The following is a 10,402-nucleotide window of genomic DNA, read 5'->3' on the forward strand; positions in this document are numbered from 1 at the left end:
AAGAGCTGTTTAATCACTCAATTGGACTTTTCTGCCAGCATAATTTTTTTTTTCTCTGCAACCCACTGCTAAATTGTGCTTCCTAGCTGTTTTTTATAAAATCACTTAATCAAATCTAACTCTGATTACATCAGAGAAGGCCAGGTACCCTACACCATAAGAGGGGGTTTGAAATTTTGACTTGTCTACTTAAAGATCACCAAAATCTGATCACAAGGTCAATTACATCCCTGGGTGGGATTGAACCACCAACCTTTTGGTTAATAGCCAAACATGCTAACCGATTGCACCACAGAGACACCTCGTAAAAGTCCATTCTGACAAAGGCTAATAAGCATTCATCTAGAACGTTTCCTAGAAAAACTTTAAAAAGTCAATAATCTGGAGAGTTTTTGTAAGAAACACATTGCTACTTTCCCATGATGAGTGAGTGCTTCAGGATCTCTTGCACTTACATGAGCAGCAGAGTACTGCAACGGAAGCATGCTGGGCCCATAACCTAGATGTAGGCAGATTGAAACTATCTTCTGCTATATGCATTGTTTTTTGTTAATTAAAGTAATCCAAAACTGGGATTGATATTTTGGCTCTTTTATTTTTACTTAAAGTACAATAACTTTTACCATTTTAATTTGTTTTAATAGTAAATTGACAGTATTGTTTTCTTTCAAAAATCCACTTAATTTTCTTTACCCTATTATTAAAATGGTAATTGACAAAAACAAACTACATTGTCACCAGAAGAGCAGTATAAAATGTACAAGTGATATATTAAAATCATCATTCCAGCTTGAATTTCAATGATGCTTTGCTGCAACAATTTTGTGAGAAACATCTTCACCCATAAAGAAAGATTTTCTTAATTCCTTACCTGTGTGCTGATTAGATATCACCTTGTTTTCACATTAAACAGACTTCCCCATGAGGAAGCAGCAAGGATGCAGTGACGTTTATGTTTCCTGGTGTCAACCTGTATTATTTCAGTAGACATTGAAATGAGGATGCATCTTGCTGCCTTTCCAATGAAGCAAGTTTAATTCAGTAATAGGTGAAAAACCATTCCTATAAAGGTGTTAATCAGAGACTTTACTTTGTGGACACTTTTCAGAGAGCAAATTTGTTAGCATAAACATAAAATCAGAAAATGAAGAGCTGTTTAATCACTCAATTGGACTTTTCTGCCAGCATAGTTTTTTTTCTCTGCAACCCACTGCTAAATTGTGCTTCCTAGCTGTTTTTTATAAAATCACTTAATCAAATCTAACTCTGATTACATCAGAGAAGGCCAGGTACCCTACACCATAAGAGGGAGTTTGACATTTTGACTTGTCTACTTAAAGATTACCAAAATCTAATCACAAGGTCAATTACATCCATGGGTGGGATTGAACCACCAACCTTTTGGTTAATAGCCAAACATGCTAACCGATTGCACCACAGAGACACCTCGTAAAAGTATATACTGACAAAGGCTAATAAGCATTCATCTAGAACGTTTCCTAGAAAAACTTTAAAAAGTCAATAATCTGGAGAGTTTTTGTAAGAAACACATTGGTACTTTCCCATGATGAGTGAGTGCTTCAGGATCTCTTGCACTTACATGAGCAGCAGAGTACTGCAACGGAAGCATGCTGGGCCCATAACCCAGAGGTAGGCAGATTGAAACTATCCTCTGCTATATGCATTGTTTTTTGTTAATTAAAGTAATCCAAAACTGGGATTGATATTTTGGCTCTTTTATTTTTACTTAAAGTACAATAACTTTTACCATTTTAATTTGTTTTAATAGTATATTGACAGTATTGTTTTCTTTCAAAAATCCACTTAATTTTCTTTACCCTATTATTAAAATGGTAATTGACAAAAACAAACTACATTGTCACCAGAAGAGCAGTACAAAATGTACAAGTGATATATTAAAATCATCTTTCCAGCTTGAATTTCAATGATGCTTTGGTGCAACAATTTTGTGAGAAACATCTTCACCCATAAAGAATGATTTTCTTAATTCCTTACCTGTGTGCTGATTAGATATCACCTTGTTTTCACATTAAACAGACTTCCCCATGAGGAAGCAGCAAGGATGCAGTGACGTTTATGTTTCCTGGTGTCAACCTGTATTATTTCAGTAGACATTGAAATGAGGATGCATCTTGCTGCCTTTCCAATGAAGCAAGTTTAATTCAGTAATAGGTGAAAAACCATCCCTACAAAGGTGTTAATCAGAGACTTGGCTTTGTGGACACTTTTCAGAGAGCAAATTTGTTAGCATAAACATAAAATCAGAAAATGAAGAGCTGTTTCGTCACTAAATTGGACTTTTCTGCCAGCATAATTTTTTTTCTCTGCAACCCACTGCTAAATTGTGCTTCCTAGCTGTTTTTTTATAAAATCACTTAATCAAATCTAACTCTGATTACATCAGAGAAGGCCAGGTACCCTACACCATAAGAGGGGGTTTGAAATTTTGACTTGTCTATTTAAAGATCACCAAAATCTGATTACAAGGTTATTTACATCCCTGGGTGGGATTGAACCACTAACCTTTTGGTTAATAGCCAAACATGCTAACCGATTGCGCCACATAGACACCTTGCAAAAGTAGATACTGACAAAGGCTAATAAGCATTTATCTAGAACGTTTCCTAGAAAAACTTTAAAAAGTCAATAATCTGGAGAATTTTTGTAAGAAACACATTGGTACTTTCCCATGATGAGTGAGTGCTTCAGGATCTCTTTCACTTACATGGGCTATTAACCAAAAGGTTGGTGGTTCAATCCCACCCAGGGATGTAATTGACCTTGTGATCAGATTTTGGTGATCTTTAAGTAGACAAGTCAAAATGTCAAACCCCCTCTTATGGTGTAGGGTACCTGGCCTTCTCTGACGTAATCAGAGTTAGATTTAATTAAGTGATTTTATAAAAAACAGCTAGGAAGCACAATTTAGCAGTGGGTTGCAGAGAAAAAAATAACATTTTAAACCTACCGGTAAAAATTTTTTCTCGTAGTCCGTAGAGGATGATGGGGACTCCGTAAGGACCATGGGGGATAGACGGGCTCCGCAGCAGACATGGGCACTTTAAGAAAGACTTTAGATCTGGGTGTGCACTGGCTCCTCCCTCTATGCCCCTCCTCCATACCTCAGTTAGAGAAACTGTGCCCAGAGGAGACGGACAGTACGAGGAAAGGATTTTTGTTAATCCAAGGTCAAGATTCATACCAGCCACACCAATCACACCGTATAACTTGTGATATACTACCCAGTTAACAGTATGAAAACAACATAGCATCAGTCCAAGACCGATGAAAACTAACATATAACCCTTATGTAAGCAATAACTATATACAAGTCTTGCAGAAGTAGTCCGCACTTGGGACGGGCACCCAGCATCCTCTACGGACTACGAGAAAAAGATTTACCGGTAGGTTTAAAATCTTATTTTCTCTTACGTCCTAAAAGATGCTGGGGACTCCGTAAGGACCATGGGGATTATACCAAAGCTCCCAAACGGGCTCCTGCGGATGACTCTGCAGCACCGATTGAGCAAACAGGAGGTCCTCCTCAGCCAGGGTATCAAACTTATAGAACTTTGCAAAGGTGTTTGAACCCGACCAAGTAGCAGCTCGGCACAGCTGTAGTGCCGAGACCCCCGGGCAGCTGCCCAAGAAGAGCCCACCTTACTAGTGGAATGGGCCTTGACTGAATTAGGCAACGGCAATCCCGCCATAGAATGCGCCTGCTGAATCGTGTTACAGATCCAGAGAGCAATAGTCTGATTTGAAGCAGGGGTGCCAATCTTGTTGGCTGCATACAGGACAAACAGTGCTTCTGTTTTTCTGACTCTAGCCGTTCTGGCCACGTAAATTTTCAAAGCCCTGACCACATCAAGGGACTCGGAATCCTCCAAGTCACGCGTAGCCACAGGCACCACAATAGGTTGGTTCATATGAAAGGATGAGTCCACTTTTAGCAGGAATTGAGGACGGGTCTGCAATTCCGCTCTATCCATATGGAAAACCAGATAGGGGATTTTATGTGATAAAGCTGCTAATTCCGACACTCGCCTAGCGGAAGCCAAGGCTAATAACATGACCACCTTCCAAGTGAGATATTTAAACTCCACCATTTTAAGTGGTTCAAACCATAACCTTAACACCACGTTAAGGTCCCAAGGGACCACCGGAGGTACAAAAGGAGGCTGAATATGCAGTACTCCCTTCACAAAAGTTTGTACTTACTTCAGGAAGAGAGGCCAATTCCTTTTGAAAGAAAATGGATAAGGCCAAAATCTGAACCTTAATAGAGCCTAATTTTAGGCCCAAATTCACTCCAGTTTGTAGGAAGTGAAGGAAGTGGCCCAGGTGGAATTCTTACGTATGAGCATTCCTGGCCTCACACAAAGAAACATATTTTCGCCATATACAGTGATAATGTTTAGATGTCACGTCCTTCCTAGCCTTTATTAGCGTAGGAATGACCTCATCTGGAATACCCTTTTCCGCTAGGATCCGGCGTTCAACCGCCATGCCGTCAAACGCAGCCGCGGTAAGTCTTGGAACAGACAGGGCCCCTGTTGCAACAGGTCCTGTCTTAGAGGAAGTGGCCACGGATCTTCTGTGAGCATTTCCTGCAGATCTGGATACCAGGTCCTTCGCGGCCAATCTGGAACAATGAGAATTGTTCTTACTCCTCTTTTTCTTACTATTATCAACACCTTGGGTATGAGAGGTAGAGGAGGAAATACATAGACCGACCGGAACACCCACGGTGTCACTAGGGCGTCTACAGCTACTGCCCGAGGGTCTCTTGACCTGTTGCAATACCTCTGTAGCTTTTTGTTGAGGCGGGACGCCATCATGTCTATCTGGAACAGTCCCCACCGACTTGCAATCTGTGCGAAGACTTCCTGATGGAGTCCCCACTCTCCTGGATGTAGGTCGTGTCTGCTGAGGAAGTCTGCATCCCAGTTGTCCACTCCCGGAATGAACACTGCTGACAGTGCGCTTTGATAAAGCTAAATATTTATCTTATTTAAAACCCTTTGTGAGGTCTAAGAACACTGTACGCTATTTGCGTATGGAGTACCGTAAGGGTACGCTCGTTGCGTAACAATCGCTTAGCCGTGGTCGAGACGCTCAAGCGTCACGTTCGCTCACGGCCAAGAGATCACAGGCAGGCACGCTATTGGCTGCTGACTAACGTAATGGTTCGCTATAGCGTAACGGACGCTGTATCGGGAGCGGGCTGCTCGAGCGATACAGACGCTCACGAGAATACGCTGTTGGTATCGGGCACACTTATAGGTGAGCGACTACCGTAATGCTACGCTATCAGCGTAGCGGACGCTCGAGACCACGAGGAGATCACGAGCGGCGCCGACGCTCACAATGTTAAACCTTTATGTCTAAACCACAAACAATGTAATTTGCTGTAAAACCTTAGTGTAGAGATAGGGTGTAAATGCAACACTGTATAACCTTATTAACTCAAAAGCTGTTCGAGCGTCACCGACGCTCTGAGAATACTTAACACTATAAGAAATACACAAATACCGTGCTTAGGGTCCAACGCCTAATATATATATTATGAATGTTATACTTGCAAAAGAATTAATACAATACAAGTCATACACTACAATATAACATAGACTAACTAACCAGGTAACTACACAGTAAATACAATACAAGTACGTTTAAGAGAAAATGAGAGAAAGAGAAGAGAGAGAGAGAAAGATATGGCCCATAATAACAAGAAAAGACAATATGATTACGGAGAAAACTTACGCACAAAGGAAACGATCGCATGCGCCTCTGGACATCCAGCTCCCGATTTTCAGCAATGATAACCGATGAAGAGTGAGTGCTGGATGTGATCGGCCTGTCATGCCCCACACACAATACAATTCAATGGTCCCTACAATCTCATTGTTCATTGGACACAGGAATTCGTCTTCGCATTATAACAAAAGGTCATAGGTTGATTCATACAGGTGGGCTGTGACTATTTCCAACAGCTCAGGTGGGAGGGAAACTGGGTTTCCCGCCGCATGGATAAGTAAGTGCAAATACAGTAAATGTTCATAAACTTCTTATGTCCATAACTATTCGCACGAGCGATTGATCCGCTTCAAACCAACACCGGAATATTGCTAATTAAATACTCTTCCGATGGATACTAAACACCACTGTATTACTCCTGTCTGACCCTTCGTATCAAACAATGAGGGATCTCTCTGTCCAGGAACATACTACATTAACTAAACTTTCAGAATCTATCAAAGGGACCATAATCTACAAAATGCATTATATGGTGAAAATATGTAACGAAAGAGTCGCCCGCTAGACGCACACAATCTCTACCGTAAATGTGCATACCGTGCGCCTGCGGGTGCCCGCAACAGCGAGTATGCGCACGCACGGTAGAGCGCACGCATGCGCAGCAGGGACACATATGAGGTGCAAATATGGCAGTGTGCATCGTGATATTTTTCTGACTTTGACAGTCCACCCTTTGGCAGTCAACAATAACTGCCACTTCCTAAAACATTTCAAAAAGAGAAAAATATATGTCAGGGGTTAATACATTTACATGGTTGGGTAGGGGAGGAGAGGAGAAGGTAGGAAAAGGGTATGACCTAGTGAGATAGCAGAAGCATGTGTGTATGAATCCATGTTTGGGGGGTCATGTATCATCGTGCCGTACGTGTTTTAAATCAAGCTTTGAGGTATTGCGAAGTATACATTTGAATTCCTTCTTATCCCGTGGTACGGGTCTGTGGATGGGCTGTCAAACTTTACCGAGCTTTTTTCGGATTTTGGTTGTAACAAAAATGGGGAGCACATTTTAGTTGATGATACATGAATGGGGGAATATGTGATTGCTGATATCTGTGCCTGTATTCCCTATACTATGTGTGTAATTACCTGAAGGTTGTAGAGATGAAGAAAATACATAGTTACGGTAAATGCAGTGGTATTCTATGTCAGGTTAATGAACATTCGTCGATTGAGGTCTTGTTTGGTGTCTGTTGAATGCAGTCTTCTTTGTGCTTTTGCCCATAAGGTGCGAGCAAAAAGCTTTGTCAATGTCCATAGATTTACAAAAGTGTTGGGCTAGAGTAATTTTAAAATTTCTAGGGAAACTGGGGATCTATGGCATAGTTCATCAAAAATCTGTGTATAAGGTTGTCAAAACTTCTTCTTTAATCCATCTGTTGTCTGTATATCGGCTCATCAAATTCCTCGTCCAAGTGGGTCTTTTTACCTCAGAGGAAAACGGAAAAACAGGTGAAAGAAACGGACCGTAGAAATCGCATTACAATTTCCTCACTCCTTAAACTCATCACCCTGGTACTTCGTTTGCACTTCGTTAAAGCCTGACCGCATCTAAATATCAAGCCAATCGTTATGATAACACCTAAGATACATAGGAGAAACTTCCCTACATCCATTATAACTCCTTGAGCCCATTCTCCTAAACCGGAGAACCAATTTCGCGGGTTCAACCATGACACCCAACTAGTCAGCTCATTACTCACAGCAGCAAGGGTGAGATTGTGTCTCCTGCGAAATTCCCACTTCAATTGGAGAATATCGTCCATCTTTTGGTCTATGACCTCGACCGGGTCCTCGGTACTATTCGTTATATATGTGCAGCATTTCACGCCGTACTGCATTGCCAGTGTGACACAATATCCACCTGTTACTGCTGTGAGATAATTGAGAATCATTCTATGCTGAACTAGTTCTGTTTTATAAGCTTGAAGTTCTCTTCCAGTATACCTAAACGTGTCATCATACATTTCTGTGATATTGTCTAACAAATTTGCGAGCGCAGATATGTATTTATAATTCAACACTCCTCTGGCGGTGCGAGTGAGGTCTAACGCAAGTAGAAACTGAATCCCGGTGGATTCATGGATCATGTCAGAGGCCGGGTGCTCTGTTCTTTCTATCAGGTGCCGTTTAACTACGTGCTCGTAATCGGTGTGAGTATAAGGAGTTTGGGCAACACGGTGTATGTCTTTCATTTTGGCATGTGATACAGTCATTACCTCAGGCAATACTTTTCCAATATAACACAATCCTTCAGAGTTTGGGGCAAGCCACTTATACGCCTTCCTCCCGCATATGAAATATGCATCATCGGGGAGAACATATGGGACGGAGTAGGACATAACCATATTACACATTTTCCATGTGAAATCTCCTAACCCTAATTCTCCCATCTGTCTAGTACACGTATCAGCTTGTACGATATGTGCACAGTATCCTGGTGATACCTCTCCAACTCTCGTAATCCTACTTCCTAGGGTATACCTATACCGGAAAGATTTTCCTCTACTGGCTATGTGGCGTATAAGCTCTGTATCTGTCGGCATTCTATCTGCTCTATATGAAAAGGTCATGGTTTGGTTACTCCATGACACTTCCCAATTTCCCGGCTTTCGGGGATTGGAAATGTTAAAACATATGAGGGATCTATCCACATGATATTGGTGGAGCTTCAAACTAGGAGGACTGGAGATATTAAACCTCCTGTCCACCGGTCTCCCACCACTTAGCTCAAGTACCTCCCCTATCGTTAAAGGAAATGGTACTAGTCCTGATTTGCTATGACCTTGAGGTACTTGAGAGCATACCCAACAATCTGTTTGATTTAACACGCTACCCACTAAGGAGTGATAGTCACTCAAGGGATGCCGGTCCATGTGGATATTAAAACTGGATTGGCATTTCTTAATGCACCCATCCTCGACTACGTTGTCACAGAGCCTACAGATACAGTTTTCTTCAGCTAACAATCCTTCACAATTCCTTCTATTGTCAATGCTATCGGATCGTTTTCTGATACTCGCCTTTGCTTGTTGATTATGTTGTTCTCGGAAAACTACGCCTCCATCTCTGTCATCAGAACCCATTCCAGAACCTCTCTCGACCTCCATGGTACTCTCGCCGGAACAGACTGCTCTGGTCAACATCATGGTCAACAGGAAAATCCGGATCACAGTCTCTTGGGGCAAGTCCATCTTATAGGAGGAAATGAAGAAGAATGAGAAGGGGGGGAAAATAATTTGAGGGAGAGGGGATGGGAAGTTGGAGAAAAACAATAAAAGGGAACAGGGAATCGACAACTGCTTTTGATCTTGTGATTTTCAATGCTCAGGTGCCGCCTCAGTCCTCCTGGAACAGACACTCCAGTGATACAACGTCCTCTACCGTCTGTTCCTTATCACGGGACCTCTCTGGATCAGCAACCTTCTTACAATGGGACGAATGAACCCAAGTCTCTCTCTCGGCAACTTTCAATGCTGTAGTGCTAGTCAATAAGACTTGATATGGTCCTTCCCATCTGTCAATAAGGCAACCTGAGCGTAGAAAATTTTGTATCATTACATACTCCCCAGGTTCAATGTCATGACAATTACTATCTGGTAAATCAGGAATCACCAACTTCAAATTATTATTTTGATTCCTTAGCTGTTTACTCATATTAACCAGGTACTTTACAGTCACTTCATTGTTACACTTCAAATCATCCTGAGGGTTAATCATAACATGCGGTTGTCGACCAAACAAGATTTCAAAAGGGGACAGATTAAGAGGGGACCTGGGAGTGGTTCTGATGCTGTACAGTACAATGGGTAAAGCTTCTGGCCATGTCAATCCTGTTTCTGCCATAACTTTGCTCAAATTATTTTTAATAGTGCTATTCACTCTTTCCACCTTCGCACTCGCCTGTGGACGGTAAAAAAGACCTTGTGTCGAAACGGCGTTGGTGATATCAGACAGTGCTTTTTAATTCTCCTATATCGATACCAAATCAAGGTAATATGCAGCATTTGTGTTCGCAAGTGTAAGTCCGGAATTCACTTGTGATTGTCATTTTCCATTCTGACACACATTTTGCTCTATCCTGATTTTTTTGGTAATTATTTAAGGAGATTTGTTTTTATGAATTATTTTTAAAATTTGTTATCACGCACCAATAAACTAATTCTTTATGGAAGAGAAGAGTTATTCATCTATTCAAAGAAACCGCTACGTGTGGGATACCATCTGCTGAAAACGTGAGTGTGGTACGTTTTCGTTGAACGGATCTTGTTTCACGTGTCTTAAGTAGAAGTATAAAAGAAACCTTTATGCGTATGGTGATATTTAACTCTAAGTGAGTTTTGGTACGTGTACCTATGTTTGTGAAGTGGTGGTGAGAAACTATCCTTATCTCCTATCAAGAAAAACTTCCACATCACAGGGCTCTGCTTCATCGGAGAACACACAAAAAATTGAACTTATTGTAGATATTACTACACATTTGTTGTTTATTTTTGTTCTTTGCATGTAAACATCTGGTAATTACTGGATTTATATGAAAAAAAGATTAACGAAGGACCACAAG

The 10,402-nt window shown here is 41.3% G+C and overlaps 1 non-coding gene across 1 annotated transcript; it reads right to left on the reverse strand.

The window, feature by feature from the left end:
* Nucleotides 1–225: 225 nt before the first annotated feature.
* On the reverse strand, nucleotides 226–299 carry TRNAN-AUU (transfer RNA asparagine (anticodon AUU)). Its single transcript has one exon. It is a non-coding gene; the product is annotated as a tRNA-Asn (tRNA).
* Between the last annotated feature and the right edge of the window lie 10,103 nt (nucleotides 300–10,402).

Source organism: Pseudophryne corroboree, unplaced genomic scaffold (assembly GCF_028390025.1).
Source record: "Pseudophryne corroboree isolate aPseCor3 unplaced genomic scaffold, aPseCor3.hap2 scaffold_191, whole genome shotgun sequence".
In the NCBI taxonomy this organism is placed as follows: Eukaryota; Metazoa; Chordata; class Amphibia; order Anura; family Myobatrachidae; genus Pseudophryne; species Pseudophryne corroboree.